Source organism: Neofelis nebulosa, chromosome 5 (assembly GCF_028018385.1).
Source record: "Neofelis nebulosa isolate mNeoNeb1 chromosome 5, mNeoNeb1.pri, whole genome shotgun sequence".
Taxonomy (NCBI): Eukaryota; Metazoa; Chordata; class Mammalia; order Carnivora; family Felidae; genus Neofelis; species Neofelis nebulosa.
This window is the reverse complement of record NC_080786.1, coordinates 77,098,772-77,118,051: the sequence shown is the minus strand read 5'-3', so window position 1 is coordinate 77,118,051 and position 19,280 is coordinate 77,098,772. Positions and strand designations below refer to the sequence as shown.

Sequence of the window (19,280 nt, the reverse complement as noted above, 5' to 3'; positions counted from 1 at the left end):
AAATGCTATTAGGTTATCTGGGTTGAGGAGCTGACCCGGGGCCGAGCATGGGGCCGAGCATGTCACCGTGTCACATCCCTCTTCTTTACCATCACTACTTTCACCAGAATAATCCAGAACCTTGGAGAATAAATTAAATCACAAATGCTAACTTTTTGCCAAAACTCCAAGCAAAGTATCAAACCAACTTAATACATTGGAACCTAGCAGAACTTTTCCACGTTTGCCAAACACAGCCGAATGAACTATTTTCAGCTCGGAGTTCATCTTCAGAAAAGATGTGCATTTCTGTGCAATATAATGATGGAATATATTAAGAAACCACTTCTTAATTTTCATCGAGGGGTCTCTTAAAAATCAGAATTTAAGCATAATTCCCCTTTTGTCTCTGGTGCCGGCTTTCAGGTTTTTAAAAATATGAAATGCACAGCGTGACATAAGAGCTGCAAATATGTATAAATACACCACGGTAGCTCCCATAATAAAAGCTTATTGGGGGGAAAAATGGTCGGGCAAGTATTCCTCTTCCCCCAATTGCAATCTCAAGTCCCAGACCGGTACGCAATTACGAAACAAAGGGGAGGTGAAGGGTGAGAAACAACAGAAAAGGCAGCAGAAAGGAAGACAAGTACTCAGCAAGCCTGAGGCTGCTTGGTCTGGCTGGCTCGGCTGGCCCCAGCACCTTTCTGGGACCAGTTCCGGGCTTTTCCTCTAACATAACCCACATCATCTTCTCAGAGAAATAAATCTGCCTTTAAGGGAAGCCAAGCTAGCATTCAGAGGTAACGTGCAGAATCGTAAATGAAAAATGTCCACGTCTAGCAGGCAGACAAGCCAAGGAAAACCAGCTGTCAGTTTCGGTGGCTCCTAGCTCTAACGGGGTTTCAGGTTACTCTTTGCCTCTGTCTCTTTCTCACCCTGTCTCCCTCAGTAATATCAGCTTTCTAATCAACTCAAATCTCAAATACCTTCTCCAGCTGTCCTTGGGAAATAAATGCTGATGAAACAGAAAAAAGAGTAAGATACTCACAACAATGAAGAATTCCTACACATGCCGGTCCATTTTCTTGCTTTAGAAAGATGGAAGGTTAATTTTAAAAGCCTTGCAGAATTAGAAAAATAAGGGGGAGGGGGATTCCACCCACACAATCCTCCAGCCCACCGCAAAGAAGCCCAAAGGCTTGCTGACGTCACGGATTCATGAATGGATGTAAATCGGGCTGGTTTAGGATTCCGCACAGACTTCGCTGTGGTGTGTGCCATGAAAAAGAAAGGGAGGGTCCAGAGCAGACCCGACCAATAGGCTTCAGGCACTCATGGCCTGCCTTCTTTTAGAAGGAATCTGGTCACAGAATAAACAGAGCCCGCCAATCAGGTGTCTGCCACTGCCATAAAACAGACTGGCAGCTCAGGGTGGGGGTGTGGAGGGGGGGAGGAGGGCGCTAGTGTGCGTGTGTGTGCGTGCGTGTGTGTGTGTGTGTGTGTGTGTGTATGTAGCTGTGATAGTCATGAAAACATTATTACTGCTATTGAATGAAGGAATCAAAATAGAATTTCAGTGGAATCAGTGCTACTAAAAATCCATATAGAAGAAATCACAATCTTTTATTTATTAGAGCTATTTTCTTTAATTCCTTTCTTGCTGTTGGGCAATGTGCCTGATCTGATGGGATAAAAACAAATTAGAGTCAGGGAAACAGTCTCTAAAACTAGTGACCAGTAAGAAATGTATACCCTGCACATCAAGGCTTGTAAAAGCAAAATAGTAAGGAAATGATAATGGGAATAACCTAAGGATTAAGATACAGAAATATATAAGGCAATATTATGTAACTGTAATTAATTTTTAGAACAATATCATCTTTGTAATGTATCAAAAGTGGGTGTGGAAGAGTGATTGCCTGCTACATTTAAATAAGGTAGGTAAATATTTCCTCATTAAGATACAGCTCCAAAAGAGCTCTTCATGATTCTTAGAGCAAATTTTGGTTTTAATAAGGTACCTTATTATTAACAGCAAAATCAGCTATATTAAATTCTCCTAGGAGCCCATGACATTTAAAAAATTGTTTAATTAAAAAAATCTTACCAGCTTTACTGAGGTATAGATGATATACAAAGAACTGCACATACTTAATGTGTACAATTTGGTGAGCTTAGAATTATGCAAACACCCATGATATCATTACCACAGTCAAACAGTAGACATATCACAGGGTTTCCTTGTGTTCCTTTGGAGGTTTTTTGGTTTGTCTTTATGGTAAGAATACTTAACATGAGACCTACCCTCTTAGCAAATTTTGAAGTGTACAATATAATACTGCATTGTTAACTATAGGCACTATGTTATAGAGCAGATCTCTAAGAACTTACTCATCTAGCATAACTGAAACGTTATATCCATCGAATAACAATTCGTATTTCCCTCTCCACCCACCCCCGCCCCCCATCCCTGACAACCACTATTGTATTCTCTGCTTCTAGGAGTTTGACTATTTTAGATATCTCATTTAAGTGGAATCATACAGTATTTGTCTTTTTGTGACTGGCTTATTTTACATGGCATAATGTCCTTCAGGCTCATCCATGTTGTTGCAAGTGGCAGAATTTCTTTTTTTTAAGTTTTTTTTTAATATCCCCCTGTATGTATACACCACATTTTCTTTATTCATTCATCTGCCTATGGACACTTGAATTGTTACCATACGTTACCTATTGTGAATAGTGCTACAATGAACATGGGACTGCAGATATCTCTTGGAGATCTTGACTTCAGTTATTTTGGACATATATCCAGACGTGGGATTGCTGAATCATATGATAGTTCTATGTTTAATTTTATGAGGAATCTCCATACTGTTTTCCATAGCCACTACACCATTTTACATACCCACCAACAGCGTACAAGGGTTCTAATTTCTCCAAACCTTGCCAACACGTGCTATCTTTTTCTAAATAATAGCTATCCTATGAGGTGTGAGGTGATATCTCACTGTGATTTTGCTTTGCATTTCTCTGATAATTAATGATACTGTGCACCTTTTCATATACCTATTGGTCATCTGTATGTGTGTCTTCTTTGAAGAAATGTCTATTCAAGTCCTTTGCCCATTCTTGACACTGGTTTTGGCAATAATTTCTTGAAATAACATCAAAAGAACAGGCAACAAAAGCAAAAATAGACAAGTGGGACTACATCGAACTAAAAAGCTTTAATCAACAGAATGAAAAAGGCAACCTACAGACTAGGAGAAACATTTGCACAACACGTATCTGATAAAAGATTAATTTCCAAAATATAAGGAACTCATAAAACACAACAGCAAAATAAAGAAGTCATAACATTTCTTTACTCTTTATTTTAAAATTGTTAGAAGTTACACAAAAGTGGAAATTAACATAATTCCCTAGACCCCATCATTTCACTTCGCGATTACCAATATTTTACTAACACTGATCACAAGTTTCTTTTTAACTTGGGAAGCCCTTGAAACTTGAACAATAGTGGTTAATATGAAGCCTTGGTTATGAGGTGTCCAGTGGCCAAGAACATTCTGAACAGAGATCTTACTCTATCTCTTAATCAGACTATTTGTACAGCTGAGAGAAGGAGAGCAGTTGCCTGTTTCTGCATGGCTATGGAGGCTTCAAGCCTGACACTAGTATTACACACTGCTTAGCTCATTTGGAAAAACAAAATGAAACAAAACTTTCCAGGACTATTTTATACACAGCAAAGATGTTCAGGGCACTGTTCTGTATACTCCAGCAATTGACCATCACTGGCAGACAACATACTTAACAAATTTCTCTAAAGGAGCTTATTGTGGAATAGGACTATGGAAAATATAGACCAAAGAAGTTTACCCCTGTTTACAGGTGTGCTCAAGACAAATGCAGTACTGGTACATTCCTAGTAGGCCTGAGTGCAACACATTGGCTTATATCAATATGTACGGGTACTAGGATTATTTTAGAATGCATGAGTAGAAAGGAGATGAAGAATATACATCTCTGGCTCTTTTAACAGCAATCAAAACCAACCAGGATACACTAAAAGAATCAGATTTATAAAAAATTGTTTTTCTTCCAAAATAACCCAGACTAATAGAAGGAGGCAATCTCTTTGTGGAACATGTCAACAAGATGGCCAATTCTGCTCTAGAAGCTAACACATTTGCTGTAAGGTTTGACAACAACATCATTACTCAACAAGTCTACCAGGGATCAGGGTAGTCTCTGATGCAATTCAGAAGAAAACAGTCTATAAATTGTTCTAAACACAGCCACCTAAGAAGTTGGCTCAATATGTAATCTGGAAAATAAAAACTAGCTGTCTCTATGAACTTGCTATTTTAGTAGATGAATTTGATTTAGGTTAGCACTTCCCTGTACCACAGAAATATCAACTGAGCCAACAATTTCTCCATGTCGAGTATCATGGGAAATCATCTGGAAGATAAGTTATCTCCCCAAATTACAGAAACTATAGAGGCCATTCTTGAAGGAAGTTATTGTTGTTTTTGGAACAGAAGGAAGGCAGGGAGAGGGAGCCATGAAAATGTCCATTCTAGAGCAGCACTGCCTAAGAACTTCCTGTGATGATGGAAACGTTCTATAATTTGCACGAATACAGTAGCCACATGTGGCTGTTCGGCATTTAAGATGTGACTAATGTGACTGAGGAGTTGAATTTTAAATTATATTTCGGTTAATTTAAACTTTAAATAAAATAGTCACATGTGACTGGCTGGTACCTACTGTATGGGACACTGCAACTCTAGAGATATCAAGCCAAGTCCCATCATCAAAAGTGACTTTTTATTTCAGTGTGTGGGCATGCCAAGTGTAGAGGACTACAAAGCCATCATCAAGGTAAGTAAGCACTTTTAAGAGCCAAATGAACCTCAGGGTGCCTGGGTGGCTCAGTTGTTTAGTTGTCTGACTCTTGATTTCAGTTCAGGTCATGATCTCATGGTGTGTAAGTTTGAGCCCTGCATTGGGCTCCATGCTGACAGTGTGGAGCATGCTTGGGATTCTCTCTTCCCCACTCTCTCTCTCTGCCCCTCCCTCATGCTCTTTTCAAATCTCAATAATGACTGGAGGATAACTCTGGTCTTGTTTCCCAATAAGATATTCAAATCTCATTACTAGAAAATGACCTAAGAATAGAAGTTAAGGTACAATTATTCTGCTATAAAAATATAAGCTCTTCTACGGATGGTTTTTTTGAGAAAAATGGTCTTTTATAAAGGAAAATGACTCATTTAAGCCACAATCTAAGAGAAGTTCAAAGTGTAACCCAGTGACAATTTTTGTCAGAAACACCATGAAAAAGAATGAGGATAATGACCTCAAGGCTAATGCATGAAGATTCGTATTTCTTCCACAGGCACCAGTGTGTAGTAGTTAACAGCTAGTAAAGAGATCTGGGTTCAAATCCTGACTCTGTCACTTGTTAATTATGTAAGTTCAGGTAAACGGGAGGTTCAATTTTCTCATTAAAATGGAGGTAATAATAGGTCATGTCTATCATGTGAAAGCTAAATAAAATAATATATGAGAAGATTAGCATAGAACATGTAATATAGAAGATATTCAGCAAGCAATACTAATAGTTTATTAGTATAGAATACTAATGCGTATTCTTATTTTACTGTTGTTATTCAAATACCATGGGCCTTTCTATTCTCACAAGGGAAATTTCAACAACTCTGCAGATCCAGGGATAAATGCCACAGAGAAAAACACATGTTTATTTTGCTCAGAATAAGCTTGAACAGATCTTTGTAGGAAATTCTTAAAAATATGCACCGGTGACACATCTTCCAAGGAAAAGCTCTTCCAAATCATTTTCCTTTGGAAGATTGCAGGATAGTTGCTGAGGTTCTGAAGCTGAGAGGGGTAAAACCCTCTGGAAGTTAAGCCAGGTGACCAGCAACTCTCTTTATCACAAAACAAACACAAAACAATGCTAAATTTTTCTAAATAAAACTGCGGTTTATATACAACAGTTTGAACTAATATGGGAAATAATCTGTCTACTAGGTGACAATACTGGTCAAAATTCTTTACTTTCATATAAGAATGTAAATTCTAACTTTGCCTATTTTCAAAGCATATGGTTTGATAGCATGGACAGCAATGTCAATATGCAAGATTCAAATTTCAATATTCAAAGACTTCCGCGAACTGTTAATTCAATTTTGTTGTTATTGTTGCCGTCTAGTTCCCATTAGATGCCTAGCTGAGAAAGTGATTTTTAAGAAACATCTAAGGAATTCTTTTAAGTAGCACTAAAATTTATCCTTGTATCAAGTGAGATAGATCATCAGAAAGCTACATGTTACCTAAATATCATTAGCCTAGTGCCTCTTAGCAGAATCACTGTCACCGAGTTCTATCACTTTCATGTTATGGCCTTGCTTTTAACAAGAATTATTATAAGGAACAGCAATATTGATTATCTTGCACGATGTCTCCTATGCAAGGAATTCACACACTTGTTTTAGAACTTAATACCAGGGAAAAGCTGAAGAATTATTAGGCATCCACATTTTCAATAATAACAATGTAATCTACTGAATTTCCATTTTTCTGTCCTTCTGGTGGGGAGCTCAAAGTTAACTTTATACTCAAATCTGTCTATCATTCAATCTGTATATCTATATCTAATTTATTTTAGCTTTTGTGGTTAGCATATTTGCCTTCTCTTTCTTGTTTTGGGTTTAATTTCCCTTTTATTAACCGTATTGTATATATACTTCATGATAGGGACTTCAAATCCTTTTTGAAACAGACTATAAATAAAAATGTATACTAAACACACATCTATTAACTTTAAAAAATATGGAAGTCTCATGTCTATAAATTCTACAGTCATCTTTATGATAAAAGAAAACCCTAAAGATACACATAATTATGGCAAACTTTGAAAAATATTCTGAGTTAAATGGATTTGAAGTCTTTAATATTCTTTATCAAAGTATAATAAAACATCTAGTTAGCTGGAGAAGAGCAATTGCTTAGAGATTTTATATGCTATAAAATAAATCTTTATAATAAATCTTAACAGCTTAATGAAGTTTTAATGTATTATCCCTGTCAAAAGGATGACTACAAAGGATGTAAGAATTCTTCTCTGATCAATATGAGAGTGCACCGAAACAAATCAAAAGCAAATGGATTTCTCAATTAATAAAATATTTAGCATCCCTGAAATACACCATTCCATAATATACAAATTCTGGCAAGGTACCACAAACCTAACCTTTGTGAGACTAGAAATACTATCTTGAGTTTATAAAGGCATTTCCATATTGCAAAAGGAAAAGGAAAATTTCTGCATTACTTTATTCATCCACATAGAATTCATACTGCTTCTGAGAGGCCATGTAAACCATCTAACTTCTGTTCTTCTGAACCTGTTTTAATTTCCCCCCTTCTTTAGCTAGATACAAGTTGGCATTTCCATTTTAGCTTCGTAGTGCAAGCAACAGAACTGAAGAGCCAAACATAGGAATGGTGAACATCTGCCATTTTGTTTTTAGTTTGCTCCTGCATCTTCTGCATTTGAGAGCACAGTCTCTCCACCACATTCAGTCCAAGTGGTTCAGAGGGAGCTGAAGCCACCAGAAGCTAGGGCTCCAAGAGCGAACACATGGCACAAGGCTGGCATTGCCTTTTGTACTAAACTGTCTTCCTTACATAAGTGTGTTCTTTTACAGTATGGGACATCTAAATTCCAGAAATAATGATCGGGAACAAATCTGGTCGTTTGACATTCTTTGTAAACAATCCTGCACTTAGCTTTATGCTTTACAAAGTACTTTAAAATAGGGAAGATATTAGTCCTATTTTATATGTGAGAAAACTAAGGTTCAGGGAGATCTAATTTAGCTCTATCTAAACTCTGTAACCTATTGCCTCTACTTTTAAATTCTATCCATTACCCCTTGTCCCTCCCCCATTAAAGACCTGTCTACATTCAATGACTAAAAATTAAAAGTGAACTAAAAAAGCGGCAAAGCAAAGATAAAAAAAGCCATCTCTTGATATCAAGGAGCTTTGGTGAGATGACCAACTACACAAAATGGTGAAGGTGCTAAATCAGTGGGGCAGAAAGGGATGTTTTACTTGAGGATGGAGAATAGCACTAGAAGGAAGTTAACTGACATTTGGGGGTGAGAATATTCTTGCTTGCATGGGACTTTCCGACATAATGCAAAATGTTTAGCGCCCGTCCAGACCTGTAATAGCACCAGGCTTTGTCATAGTTAAAGAAGTCCCCCATGTGTGTCTCCGTAGGCACGAGGGGATTGGGACTGACTGCCCTACTTTGAGACCTACAGGTTAGGCTATAGAGTGGTGCTCTCTGCTGCCCTCTGGTGACATACAGAGGTAAGATAAAAGCCCCTGGCAGAAAAACAGGCCCCGTCCTTTGGAGAAAAATGTCCCAAGAGCAAAGAAACACCAAAGATGCCTGATGTTAAGGCTTAGCAAGAGCTTTGGAAATGTGGGGTGAGGCTGAATAAAGGCTGGGAGCCCTCCTCCCGGTCCAGACCATAGCTAGTACTTGCCGTTTGCTTGTCTTTGGCAAATTGGCATGTTTGTAAAGGGAATAAAGGCTTGTCCTTAAGCAAACACACATTGTCCTTATGCTGCAGTTTGCCCAGGGCTTGAAGTAGGTCTTCTCTCTCTGATACAATGATTATTTGGGACTGGGTGGTTACAGTCAGTTATAATAAGGAAGAAAACTGGAACTGGACCTCAAAGAGGAAGGATTTGGGGAAACAGGATACGAGAGAACAAGGACAGCTGTTCCAAGGTAGCTTATATCAAAGGTAAAGCTGGTAAGGCACACGCTAGTGCTTTTCATGCCAATACAGGATCAGCGTGTACAAGTGCAGTAGATAAGGAACTGGAGTCAGAGTGGATAATACATTAACAATGAGTCAGTAAACCATGAACTGTTTTTAAAATGAGCCTTACACAACTATCCGTGAAGAGGCTCACACTATATAGATTCACACTTGGTACTACAGCCAGTACCTTATTATTAACACTACTGAAGGGAGCAGAGAAGATAAAACCCAAGGATATGTCAGGGAAGTATCTGTTTTCAAGTTTACTCATAAATATAATTATATGTGATGTCTTAAAGCCAAATGAGGAAGCCACATTGGGAAAACTCTTGGTTTTCTATTACCAATGATTACATGCTACCCCCCAAATAAGGTAATACTATCTTTACTGTGAGTAGTAAAAGACAGTAGCTGCTGCCAGCAGCAACCTGCTCCCAATCAATCTACCTGTCTTTATATAATATATATTTTAAAAATGTTACTACTTCATAGGTTCTTATCTAGTCTGCTTGAGATTGAGAATTAGGGTTTGACATATAACATTCACTAAACAAGCAACAAATAGAGCAGGGTGTTGGTGGGGGGAGGTAAGAACATAGTGCTTACTTAGATGTCCTGAAAAAATCAATGCATAAATTAAATACACATATTTTTATTGAATGCCATCTATGTTTGAGATAGCTTGACACGCACTGCGGGGTGTATATGTAGGGATAAATCACAGATCCTGATCTCAGCCTATTTCATTAAATAAGATAGAAGCACAATAAGCAGCAAAATAAAAAAACTGTTATTGTGGCTTAAAATAACAAAGCAGATGAGGCGCCTGGGTGGTTCAGTTGGTTAAGCATCTTACTCTTGATTTCGGCTTAGGTCACGATATCACAGTTCGTGAGTTCCAGCCCCACATGGGGCACTGGCAATGCAGATCCTGCTAAGGATTTTCTCCTTCTCCTCTCTTTCTGCCCCTCCCCTGCTCTCTCTCTCTCTCAAAATAAATAAATAAATAAATAAACTTAAAATAACAAAAAATAGAATCTGTCCCCCAGTATTCAATCTCTTCTCTTTCCTTTTAGGTACAGAACGCTTACCCCACCCCCACTCTTAAAGTTTTAGGTGAGTACATGCTATGCTCCTGAAGACTTTATTCTCCTGACTATGGATGTGACCACATGACTAAGTTCTAGCCCATGGGAAGTCAGTAGAAGTGAGGTCTGCAACTTCCAGGTCTTCTTATCCATGAGGCTAAGCTGCTGGTCCTGGAGTGTCTTCCTTCCCGTGCTGAGTCAGCTTCTACCATGCACATGATGAAACCACCCACAGGCAATAGCAGAGGAACAAAACAATGAACTTTGGGCTTTGATGTTCTAGTGAATCAGAGTTGTCTATCTGTACCACAACACCTGCCTACTTTAGGATTGTTAATGAAGGCTGAAATAACAGCCTTTCTTTTTTGAGCCACCAAATTTTGTTGAGACCCTTACTGCTGTTTAGCCTTATAGCCCAACTAATGTCTCTTGTTACAAGGTGTTATATGGTTATTTCCTCAACGAAACAGAGAAGAAATAATTGTTCCAAACATCTTGAGAAGAAATGCTGACTCAGAGGATCAAGGACCCACCTGAAAGAAACCTTAAAGGTCAAATCGACTCTGTCTTTTTTTACATATGAAGAAATTGAGGTTGAGATTTGTCCATCGTGTTTGAATTTGTGACAGAGCCAGGAATTGATCCCAGGTCTCCTGAGTGTTTTTGTAGTACACTATCCTGTCTATAAAATAACAGTGACCACTAATGGTACCTCTTTCTTTTCCTGACACAGTTAAGATTCACTCAGTACCCCTGGGACATGGAAGGCTATCCCCAGTTCTAAAGGAAAGCCAACAAGAATTTTTTAAAGTCAAATTTTTTGTCTCAAAGGCATCTGAAATCTAACACAAGAGAAAATTCTAGAATAGCTATATGGTACTACTAAAACAAGGATGAAGAAACAAAAACATAGACCCAAACAATTAGCGATCCAGCAACCTATAAGTGGAAATGGCCATACAAGAATTATATAAGCAGTTTATCTCCTGATAACAAATCCTCTGAAATTTAGAAAATATGATTGGAAAATACTTGAATCAACTCTTAATTGCTCTATTAAAACCTAATTAAACATGCCAGGGCCTGAAAATACATTTTCCATTCTTACAAAATTCCTTTTACTCCTAGCCCAGAAAGTTGTAATGCTTTAAGTTTTTAAAAACCGCCCCCAAAAGCCACAGCCTAGGCATCTCTTCTGTGTTGGCTAGTTAACAACAGCCATCCTTTACCAGAAGCCTCTTTGGTAAGCTATGCTGTTGCTGAGGAGGAAGAGTTAATGCATACGCCATTGTAAGTGCACAGTCCTCCACAGAGCGCTGAAGTGAGCAGTTTTAGGGAGATACGAAAGGCAAGAATGCAAGGAGAGGGTTGGTCCCAGTTCAGAACAATCTGGTCTCTCTGCCATCAAAATTATCATTAGCTTTCAATAGGCCATAGTAGCAAAACCCACAACTGCAGGGCCTACTTTATAGTCTCCCTCCTGGCTATGGAACGTAATATCTACCTGTCACTGTAGTTTGGAAACAAACACAGTTGTATTTCCAAATCCCCTGTTGTAGTGTTGGTCGTCCCTGTCATGAGAGGATCACAGACAATGCTTATTCAACTTCAGGGGGAGTATCAAGATCTAAAGAAAATTATTACAAATACTTGTGGCCCTGAATTTTAAAGTTAGCAAAATGAAGCCCCACCGAAGACCACCCATAAAGAAGCAGTGGCCTCAAAAGGCCACATTATCTTACCATGTATTTTTAGTGTATAAAATTAATCAAAATTCTTTCTGTACTAAATAGTCATCATTCAAAAGGCCACTCCTTGGGGCACCTGGGTGGCTCAGTCAATTAAGCGTTGGACTTCAGCTCAGGTCATGATCTCGTGGTTCGTGAGTTCGAGCCCTGCGTTGGGCTCTGCACTGACAACTCAGAGTCTGGAGCCAGAGTCTGGATTCTGTGTCTTCCTCTCTCTGCCCCTCCCCCGCTCACACACTCTGTATGTGTGTGTGTCTCTCTCTCAAAAATAAAGAAACATTAAAAAAGAAATTTTTTTTTTTTAAAAAAAGACAAAAGTCCACTACTCTGCAAAAGAGGCTGGTGTCTTGAAGTTGCTTTCACTATAAATCTAAAAAGATGTGTGTGAGGGGAGAATACGATTCTAGAAAAAAAAGTAAAACATACTCTAATTAGTAAATATTTGAAAAAATGCGTTTTCCGAGGAAGAGTATTTGTTGGAGTTTACTTCTTAGCTGGACTATGAAATACTCACAAATTTCATGCTGAATGTCCATTTCTGAGTAGCTTTCATCACAAAGCTCTTCACATTTAGGGCTAGTTTCCTTATACTGTCCCCTATAAATGCCTGGTTACATTTTGAAGCAAATGAAGTAATGCTTTCTGCTGCTGCCACCTAGTGCAAACTTGAAAAATATGCCTGAAAATTTTTAAAGACAAAATGCAGTATATTACTGAAGAATAATTTATAAGTAGACTGAGATCAATGGTATCATGTTAATTAAGCTACTGATTATTCCAGAAACTTGAATGAAGATCAATAAGTTAGTGTTGCATAAAGAGGGTAAATAAGCTAAGAATAGTATTAGGTGGCTTTGTCAAAGCCACAGCTTGACAGATACGTTTTCTCTAATCGATCGTATATACAAAACCTAGTCTATTCTTTGGTTGAGAAAAACCTGACTCAGAGCTACCAGAAAAATGAAGAAGAAAATATACTTTTATGAATTTGAACAACTTTGAGTTCAAAAATTACCAGGGTAGATAAACAAACAAATACAGTGGGGGGGGGGGGGGGAGGAAAACTTTCATGAACAGGCAATTCACAAAAAGATAGATGCAAAGACCAGTGAGAAAAAATGTGTAACTTCAGTATCAAAGAATGGCAAATTAAAACAAAATGAGATACCAGATTCTCCTTGCAAAGTGGCTAATATTGTTTTTTTACACGTGGTAATATGCCACTTTGGAAAGGATGTGGGAAAACTCTTTCTTTCTTTCCTTCTTTTTTTTTAGTATAGTTGACACACAACATTACATTGTTTCAGGTGTACCACACTTTGATTGGACAGCTCTGTAAGTTATGCCATGTTCACCAACAGTGTAGCTACCATCAAACAGACACTCTCACACACCTCTGATGGTTAAATAATTGTTACAACTTTTTTGGAGTACAATTACTTGGCAAGAGGTATCAGTAGACTTCAGCTGTAAATACCCTTTGGTCCAAAATTCAACTTTAAGGAATTTATTCTAAACGAGTAATCAGGAACTTGTAAAAATGGTCTAGCTATAAATATTTCATTACATAATCATTTAAAACAAAAATAATTTGGAACATTAGAATACGCCTAAAGAGAAGATTTGTTAAATGTATTATGGGAAAACTATATAATAGAATATTTAAAACCTTTACAAATTATATGCTAAAATATATAAAAGTATTCATGACAAAGTGTGAAAAAAGGAAGGTAACATGATAATAGGTACTATGTGACCCATTATCTATCTATCTATATATGTATGTATTTATGTATGTGTATATATATATATACATACATACACACACATATACATATATATATATACACATACACACATACATCTAGAAGAATATATATATAATATTAACCATGGTTATCTCCATATGTAGGGAGAGGGATAATTTTATTTTTTTCTCCTTTAATCTAGATTTCTCAATTATCTATGAAGTACAAATGTATTACTTTTGGAAAAAAATAAAAATTTTAAAGTCGCTAATTTTTTTTCTTCCAAGATTTTATTTACATTGAAGTTAGTGAACATATAGTGTAGTATAGGTTTCAGGAGTAAAATTTAGTGATTCATCACTTACATATAACACCCAATGCTCATTACAGTTGCTAATTTAATAATTCTCAGTGTTGTTAAGTCAGACACTCAACCAACTGAGCCACCCAGGCACTCCCTCCCCCTGTAATTTTAAAGGAGATATCAAATTTCAAGACACAGATGGCATGGAAACAATTTTGTAATATGCCATGCTGTAGTAGGTGATATGTCTTTTCACTAGAATGAGGAATGGATAAAGAAGATGTGGCATACACACACACACACACACACACACACACACACACACACACACAATGGAATATTACCTGGTGAGCAAAATGAATGAAATCTTGCCATTTGCAACAATGTGGATAGGACTAGAATGCACTATGCTCAGTGAAATAAATCAGAGAAAGATAAATATCATGATTTCACTCATATGTGGAATTTAAGAAACAAAACAGATGAACATGGAGAAGGGAAAGAACAACAAAATTAGATAAAAACAGAGAGGGAGGCAAACCATAAGAGACTCTTAAACACAGAGAACAAACTGAGGGTTGCTGGAAGGGTGTTGGGTGGGGAGATGAGCTAACTGGGTGATGGGTATTGAGGGCACTTGTTGGGATGAGCACTGGGTGTCATATGTAAATGATGAAACACTAAATTCTACTCCTGAAACCATTATTACACTATATGTTAACTAACTTGGGTTTAAATACATTTTTTTTAAACTTTTTTTTTTTCAACGTTTTTTTTTTTTAATTTATTTTTGGGACAGAGAGAGACAGAGCATGAACGGGGGAGGGGCAGAGAGAGAGGGAGACACAGAATCGGAAACAGGCTCCAGGCTCCGAGCCATCAGCCCAGAGCCCGACGCGGGGCTCGAACTCACGGACCGCGAGATCGTGACCTGGCTGAAGTCGGACGCTTAACCGACTGCGCCACCCAGGCGCCCCAAAATACATTTTTTAAAAAAGAATGAGAGATGGTCACAGTTGGCGTAAGCTTTGTGGAGGTGGGAGAATTTGGGACTAAAAAAGCCCTACTGAGAAGGTGTGTGTGTGTGTGTGTGTGTGTGTGTGTGTGTGTGTGTGTGTGTTGACTTACTTTGTTTTGCAAGAAAATAGAAAAGTGAGGATAGCAACAGAGATTATGAGATGAGTAGAAAGGAAGTGGGAAGCCCCAAAAAGGGGCACAGTCACCTGGTGAAAGAGAATGACAGCTGGAATTACAGAGAACAGAAGAGGTTTAGATAGCTACCGTGGGAAATGCAAATAGATACCAATTAAAGGTCACCAACCAACAGTAAGGAACCTAACTGAGGATGAAAGTAATCAACATGGCAGCAGAAAAAAATGATTAGGGAAGTACTCTGGGTTGGGCCCCAAGAAGGAAGAGCCAAAGATTGACAAGGGGTAGAGGAAGTGATTGTTGAAACGGCTAATGATGTTCCAAGCTGGATGAGGCATAAAGGGAAAGGGACCGGGGATGTATTCAGTTTGGCTACCATGGTGTCTGCTACATGTATGACACATGGTAGAACAGTATATGTTTAAGAAAATAAAAAATGAGGAGAGACTGTAAAAAAAAGAGAGGGGTAAGACAACTGACATAACTGAGTACCTACTATCAGATTCTTTGGGCACAGATAAATCTATCATCTTCCGTCTCTTTTGCCTTCTCCCTTGCCATATCCATGTCTCTCCCTTTCAAAAATTTCCTATGACTTACTTACTCACTTTCTTGTCCTTTGCCACCAAACTTCTTGTAAGAACACTATCTGCCAGGGCTGGCAGAACGAGCCCTATGGGCCTCTACTCCTCCTTCCACACCCATGGCAGATGTAGCCAGTAGATGATGGCACTTTTTCCATTGCCACAGACCATAAACATATGTAAAACTGAACAGCACTAGCAAAGGGCCTTGTATGTCGTAAGCATTCAGTAAAAATTCACTGAGTGAATGAATGAAGGCATGTCACACATTAAGGTGGATTTGGGATCTATCACATCTATTAGTTGCCCTTCTTATTCTAAGGTCTTACTAAAACTTGAATACAACCTATGTAGGTATGATTGAAAAGGAACAAATAATAGAACTTTTTATACTGTATCTGTGACCTTGTGAAAATGGGCTCCCTTTGTGCTACTGGCAACGGCACCTTAGGCTCCCCATATACAGGAAGCCTTTGCTCAAGGTCAGTTTACCTAGCTGTATGTCAAGTTGTTTCCAGCTACAGTATTTTCCAGCCTGAAGGTGTGTTTGGGATTAGGTATATCTTTTATCTTCCTTGCTTTTTGCTTTCCCATATTTATTCATTTTTCCTCCATTCTTCTAATTCAATACCCTCCTTGGTGTCATCCATTTGTAGCACAGAGGATAAAAACAAACAAAACAAAACAAAAAACTCTGAAACAAAAAACAATGGACCACATTCTTTTTTTTAGGTACAGAAATTATCTTTGGTGAGGCATTTAGTCCACCTTGCAGACAGTATTTGCATGATCACCATGTCCATTGAGATAGACATATTCTTTAAAAACATTTTTTCTAATGTTTTTTTATTTGAGAGACAGAGTATGTGTGGGGGGAGGGGCTCTCATGACCTCTGCTTCCTAATGTTCACACCTTTGTGTGATCCCTTGCCTTAAGTGTGAATGAGACTTACTTCCAATCAATAGAATACTGAAAAGGTGCTGGGATGTATGTGATTACATGTACATAATTATGTGATGATGCTGTATAAAACCCAAAATGCCTGTCTTGCTGAAATGTCTCTCTGGCTAGCCATGAGGAAGCAAGTGGCCATGTTGGGAAACCCCACATGTAAAGGAAGTATGATGGCTTCTATAAGCTGATAGCACCCTCTGGCCAACAGGTAATACCAACCAAAGGGGAAAAAATCCCAAAACAAATTCTCAGTCCTAACCCATAAGGAATTGAATGCAGTCAACAATCACAGGAGTACTCCAGTTGAATCCAGCCCTGGCCAAACCTTGATTGAAGCCTTGTAAGACCATAAGCAGAAGGCCCAACAAGGCCATGTTCAGAGCCCTCTTCCACAGAAATTGGGGCAATAAATGTGTATTGTTCTAAGCCACTAAGTTTGTGATAATACTGTTATCAGCAATAGAAAACTAACATACTCACAGAACTCAGCACCATCCCAACTAGAGACAACTTGGTTTATACTTACAGAAAGCAACTAAAACCCTCAAGGCACACTTAATAAAGATTGTAATGGCATACCCTAATACTCCTTTTTAAATATATAATAGTGAGTAACATAACAGAGCAAACATCCTACCTGATGACTCAAATAAACATGGTTGCAAACCTAATATTTTGTTAGCGACAGTCAAAATCAGTAGCAATGATCACAGTGCTATGTTGGTTAATAAGGAGAATTATGAAAAATATGGGAGATACAGCCCTTGCCTTCCACTATACTTTGTTTCCTAAAGTCTTATCTATGTTATCTGAGAGTTTCCTTATAAAAAGGTTTCATTCCCCAGTATGTTTCTAAAATAGCAAAGTCTGTGGCGTAGATAAGACACGCAGAACAGCTTACAGCCTGCATTCAAAACTGTACAAGGAGCGGATGAGTGGACTGGTTATGTACTGCAGCATAACAAATTGCCCTGAAACTCAGCAGCTTAAAAAAACAAACATGTATTATCTCACACAGTTTCTAAAGGTCAGGAATCTGGGAGCAGCTTAGGTGGGTGGTTCTGGCTCAGGGTCTCAGGAAGTTTCAGTCAAGCTGTTGACCAGGGATGCAGTTCACTTACATGGCTGTTTGCAGGAGGCCCCAGGTCCTTGCCATGTGGACCTTTCACCAGGGCTGTCATGTGGGTGTCCTCGTGACAAGGCAGCTGGCTTTCCCCAGAGCAAGTTATCAAGAGCAAGCAAAAAGCTGCAGTGCTTTTTATGACCTAGTTTGGGGATTGGCAAACTTTTTCTTAAAGGGCTAGACAGTAAATATTTTAGGTTTGCATGCCATGTGGTCTCTACTGTAACTACTCACCTCAGTTGTTTTAGAGCAAAAACAACCATATATAATACATAAACAAATGGGCCTGGTACAATCCAATACAACTTTACAAAAATTGGCGGCCGGCCTATGGACCATAGTTTGCCAAGCCCTGCTCTGGTCTTCAAACCTGTATTCCCTCATTTTCCCTTTATTCATTAGAGGCAAGTCATTAGGTCCAGTCCACCCTCAAGAGGAGACGAATCAGGCTCTGCCTCTTGAAAAAAATACAAACATTTGTGCACATATCTTAGAACTATGACAATGAACTGAACACATAACAAGCAGAATGTGGGTTAAACATTGCAAAAGTTTCCTAAGGCTATTGTAACAAGTTATGCAAACTGAGTAGCTCCCAGTTCTTGAGACTAGATGTGTGAAACCAGGGTGTGTCAGCAGGGCCATGCTCCCCCTGAAGGCTCTAAGGAAGAATCCTTTGCCTCTTCCCAACATGTGGTGGCTCCCAGCAATCCATGCCATTCCTTGCCTTGTAGCTGCTTTGCTCCAATCTCTCCCTCTGTCTTCACATGGCCCTTTCCTCTATGTGTATCTCTCTGTGTTCTCTCCTCTTTTTGTAATTTAACCCACCACAACGTACAATAGTGTTCCCCTCCACATTCACATTCATCTAGAACTTCAGATGTGACCTTCTTAGGAAATAGAGTCTTTGCAGATGTAATTATTTAAGTTAATATGAGGTCATACTAGATCGAGTGGGCCTTAAAATCCAATGACCAGTATCCTTATAAGAGGAGGAAAGGATATACATGTAAGCCCTAAAATATGTAAAGGAAGTTCCTCAAAATCCTCAGGATAAAGTACTAAGTCCTTAACTTGGCACATGAAGCCATTTTTAAAGCAGTCCTACCAACTTGTCTGTCCTCACTTCTTGCCTCTCCTAGTTCTAAGCTCCAGCCAAAGTGAACTGCTTATTCTCCTAACCTACAGGCTCCATGACCTTCCTGTTGCCTCTGCCTCTGCCTCAGCTCTTCCTTGCTGCTACTATTCTCTAAGGATTTGTTCAAATATCCCTTCCTTCAGAAACCCTTGATGACCTTTTTGGATCTGTTGGAGGTCCTTCCTCGGTTTCCACAGCACCCTATGCATATATAACACATTTCTATTGTAATGGCTGGTGTAGAAGTTTCTATTCTGGACCAAACCCTAAGAGTCTTAAAGTCTGTAACCGTGTCATTTTCATTCCTGTGTCCTCAGCATTTAGAAGAATACTTAAACGGAAGGTGTTTAAGAAACATTTGTTGGTTGAATAAAGTTACAGATTTTTCTTCTTATAAATTCTTTTTTTAAGTTTATTTATTTAGTTTGAGAGAGAGAACAAGAGAGCAAGTGGGGGATGGGCAGACGGAGACGGGGAGAGAGAATCCCAATCTCCGCACTGAGAGCTCTGACATAGGGCTGGATCCCACAAAATGTGAGATCATGACTTGACCCAAGATCAAGAGCTGGATGTTTA

At 38.6% G+C, this 19,280-nt stretch overlaps 1 protein-coding gene across 12 annotated transcripts in view; it reads right to left on the bottom strand.

Annotated features, from left to right (window-relative positions):
• Positions 1-19,280, bottom strand: part of MAP3K13 (mitogen-activated protein kinase kinase kinase 13) — a 174,641-nt gene that overhangs the window by 99,997 nt on the left and 55,364 nt on the right. The window contains exon 1 of one of the 12 annotated variants that reach the window (XM_058730725.1): positions 1,031-1,309. The exons of the other annotated variants lie outside the window; for them this stretch is intronic. The gene's annotated coding sequence lies outside the window, so the exon portion shown is untranslated. Of the gene's footprint in view, positions 1-1,030; positions 1,310-19,280 lie in introns of those variants that run through there. 12 annotated transcript variants of the gene reach the window in all.